Source organism: Cyprinodon variegatus, unplaced genomic scaffold, assembly GCF_000732505.1.
Source record: "Cyprinodon variegatus isolate N-32 unplaced genomic scaffold, C_variegatus-1.0 Scaffold741, whole genome shotgun sequence".
Taxonomy (NCBI): Eukaryota; Metazoa; Chordata; class Actinopteri; order Cyprinodontiformes; family Cyprinodontidae; genus Cyprinodon; species Cyprinodon variegatus.
The window spans coordinates 4,009-8,608 of record NW_015151194.1 but is presented as its reverse complement, the minus strand read 5'-3'; positions in this window follow the sequence as shown (position 1 = coordinate 8,608).

Sequence of the window (4,600 nt, the reverse complement as noted above, 5' to 3'; positions counted from 1 at the left end):
TCATTCAAGGGCTCATCTAATTGGTCAAATGCCAAAATACGATGTACAGCCATGTAGCAGGATCTTTGCTGAATTGCCTGATATAAATCTTGTGCTTCTAGATCTCACTGAGTGACGGGGGGGGATTCCATTTGCAAAGGTTATGCAAATGATAAAAAACGGTAACTTGCATTATAAAAGATTAACCTAACAGTCATGTTTTTGGACTGTGGGAGGAAGCCGGAGTACCTGGAGAGAATCCACGCAAGCACAGGGAAAACATGCAACCTCCATGCAGAAAGAACACAGACCGGGAATTAAACTCTGAACCTTTTTGCTGCAAGGCAGCTGTGCTACCCAGTGCAGTGCCTGCAGTGCAGCCCATAGAGTGCTAATAAAACATAAATGTGTGAGGCTAAAGGGGCTCTATGTGAAGCAAATGTGTTGAAATCACTCCTATAATCTCTCTGCTGCCAAGAAAGCAAACTTTCTCAAAACCTTTTAAAGGGATCCTGGTCAATAACCCTGTGGTCTAAAGCTTGTCCACAAAGGATGAACAGCAGCTGAAATATGGAAACAACAAAAACAAAGAGCTGAGAGATGCACCATCCTGGAGTTGGCCTTGAACATTTTAGCATCCTTTCACTCGTAGCTATAACCGCGTCACTGTGGGATCTTTAGAAAGTCAACTAAAGAAAGAGCAACCTGTTCTATCTTCAGAAACTCAGTAATAAAGCTCCAGTTCCAAATAGGATCCGTCTGCTCACTCATTTGCCTGAAATGTGATGAAAACACTGATTTATCCCTGGAGCCAAGAGGCCTTTTAAAGGAGATTGCTGAGTAGGTCAGGTTTAGGCTGCTAAAACAAAAGCCAATTTTCAGCTACAGATAAGAGAAAAAGCAAAATGTTCAAGAACAAACTTTGAAAAACCTTCACAAAACCTGGAAAATGAATTATTGAGATCAGTCTATAAAACATCACTCTCCTTCTTAAAAGTAAAAGATGAGAGAATTATCTCAAAACAGGGCAAATGGAAAAACCTGTACAAAGAAAACAGTGTTAATGTATGAAAGGTACATTTTAAGTAAGTTTTTATAATATCTGCTGGCATGAGGACTAAAAGTTTAAATCAAACTATCTAGAAACATTAATAACAAATTAGAATAAATACATTATGGATAGCCTTTTCCCATAAAGTCTTGTTAGTAGTGCATTGCACAATTTAAAACGAATTAATTCTGATGAATTCAAAGCTCTATTTTAGGAAATTGTCTAAAAACGTGAATCTCATATATTACATGCATGGAGTGCAATATTTTAGGCTATTATTTCTGTAAATTTTGACAGTTATGGTGTTTTAGCTAATGAAATAAACAAGGATGAGTTTCTCATAAACATTGACGTCCAGAAAAATAATGTAGCGAAAATATGTTTATATTGTGTTTTCTAAGAAGCAGCCTCTAAAATGATCAGCTGCAGTAAATATAGCTCTTTAGAATTCATTTATACGGGAAAGAAAAACGTAATTAAGGGATGTTGGTTTGTGCTATTTGTTGTACATTGGAGGAACATGTTAACTCTTAGTTTGCCTCTGCTTACTGCTAAAAAAACACTTCTTGATGGCAGAGAACATTTTCATAGTGGTGGACTATTGAGCACTGACAGGGGACTAAAACCTGCTAAGCACCAGAACCAGTTCAATTAAGTTAATTAAATTCCTAAAAACAGACCAAACCTTCATGATGTCCTTGCTAATAAATTTACACACATATTCAAACATCTATGTTTCCTTATGATCTATTAGATCACAATGGGTGGAGCACTTTGAAATCTGATAGGTCAGTGTTTCCCAACCTTTTTTAAAGGGTCTACCCTTTTGGGCATTTTGTCTTACCATTAGTAACCCCTAAGCCAAAAGCATTGATGATTATCCAAAAGTAGAAAGTACCATCATGTTTTATAATATAAGGGGTATTTTTATTTTAATCTTTCAAACTTGCGCATTTAATTCTTTGGTATGTTTTTCTTTCCAGCTCATATAAAAAACCAACATAAATATGTTGCCCGGAAGCTAGTAAGGAATCATAAATACAAATAAAACCATACCATAAATCTGCTTTTATAAAACAGGAGCTCCTCTCTTTCCTGTTATCATAAATGAAATTGAAGAATTAGGAACAAAATACTGAACAAAAATTACAGTCAGACTGTAATAGACTCCGTTTGTATTAGTTTGTTTTCAGCATTAATGACGCTGCTTCGATGAGCTCCGATGATTGGTGTGAAAAACAGTCTGTTCCTCTGCTTGGTTTGGATGTGTGTCAAAGCTGAAGGTGAACTCAAGCATATAAGAAAAAAATAACTTTTTTATTGATAAAAGCTTGACTTATTTTTCAGGTGGGTCCTCACTAAAAAGAAAAAAAAAAAAACCTGATCCCATTCCTATTTTATTTTACTACCTTAGAAATAAAATATTTTCATGTACCCCCTTGCAATGCACTCACTGACCACTAGGGGTACAGTTGGGAAAGACTGTCCTACTGTAGATGACAGACAGACATAACTTTGCCTTCTATCTCATAACACATACAATCTGTTTATTCATTATTGTGTAATTATCATAATTAATTACTGTATTTTAGTGATCAGTTTAAGGTTAATATTTAACATTTCATATGAGTTAGCATAATTCATTCACAGTCCTGATTTCCTGTTCTGCCCTGGATAGTGTTCTTACAGTTGGCCTTGCAAAAGGTGAAGGATAGGAGCTGAATTGTATACTCCTTTTAGGTTAATATTTTATCATTCTGTAAACTATAGTGATTGATGTTTAGTGTCATTGCTGTTTTAAGAGGTCCATTTCCAGTTCAAATCAGTTAATTCAGTTAATTTTTATAGCAGCAACTCACATGTAATCTCTGATATCTTCACAGAGACAGTTCAATCACATCATCCTGACAGATTGGTTAAAGCAAACCAAGTTAATTGCATTGAGTCATTAACTTGCTCGATTCCCTTTACCGGATGATGCTCACATTCTATTTCCGGTTCTGCAGATATACCTCTTTTTCTGTTTTCCTTTCGCTCTTTTTTTTTTGTAAAGCTTTATGTTTTTTTTTATTCTATTGTTTATATTTTGTTGTGCTCCAGAGCCCTGCACCCCATACATCCCGGTTGCTGACTTTACTTCCTGGCCTGATGGTGGCAGAGACGCACAGTTAATCTACTGAGTGTCATTTTTTCATTAGGTTTAATGTCTGAATGCACTTTTAAAACATTCAAGTTTGGAGTTTGATGAGGAAGAATAAAACTGTCTTTAAGTCTCTGGGGTGACAGAGCAGCCCCTTCAGCAGCTTGGATCTGGCAGCAGAAAGCGTCTCCCACGCTGTTAAACACTAATAACTTAAGAGATTTGTGGCCCAGAGAACTTCTCTGAATTTCTCAGTTGTCTACAGAAAAAAACATCACTTTACCAGAAACAGCGCTCTTATCTATTAGCATAAAGCCCCATGTCTTGGATTGCAAGAGCGTTTATGTGCTTCTGACGTGCATTAGATAACCAGACACATATAGACAATGCTTAGTTGGATGTGTGTGAGTGAGGAAGAGCAGCATGGACGGCACACACAGCAGAGTGTCACACAGCTACCAACCTGCAGGGTGTCTTTTGACATCTTTCATCAAGTCAGACGCTGCTGACCTTTTGTGGGATCGCTCACAGGTGCGCTTGAGCCCTCGGTGACAGCTTTTTCCTCAGGTGTGCTCTTCAGAGTCAAGTGGGGAAATCTCCTTGGCAGTGCTTTTCCCAGTCTGGTGGAGTTTGTCCAAAAAAATGTCCGTCTGCCGTTTTGTCCTCCATTAGACAGCTGTCAAAGTAAACACACACAAGCCTGCCTGGAGTTGATATCAGGGTGAATCTATCCAGGATGCTTTATGGGAGCTCTCATCGCCGCATGATAAGCTGCACTCATTAGTTTAATTAACCCTGACCTAAATACCGAGCGTTTGATGCAGCTAATTACGTCTCTCAAGACCTTGAATTATAATACAACATATATATTTTTTAAAATGTTATCTTTGCACAGGATACCTTTTTTTACCTGTGTTGCCATGGTGATGAAATCTGAAATTTACAATGTTCAAACCAAACAATGCGCCGGAGCCAATGTTTCTCTAAATCAGGGCTTCCTATGTTATCATACTGTAGCAGGGTTCAAGAGGAAAACCTCTAAAAAAAACATCTTAAAAGTTTAGGCAGAAGTAATGCAAACTGTTTCATTTTTTAAATGTTTTTGTCAAGTAATTTTCACCTCAATGAGAAAATTCTGGATTCTGTGGTTACCATCTTCAGTTATCACCTAGTTTGCTACCCAGTGGAACAGAATGCTGTGTGGAGTTTTCTCTCTAAGGGTCAAACAAAAAGTTGTCCTGTTTCCTCCCACTGGTGTGACCTGGAAATTATACTTTACATCTTCTGTTTTATGTAAATGAGAGAATCCCCCTATATTTGAAAATGCTACATGCTACAATATTAAACAGTGGTGTCAAAAGTACACACATTTGTTACTTAGGTAGAAGTATATATACTGCAGTTTAAAAACACTCTGGTAAAAGTTGCAG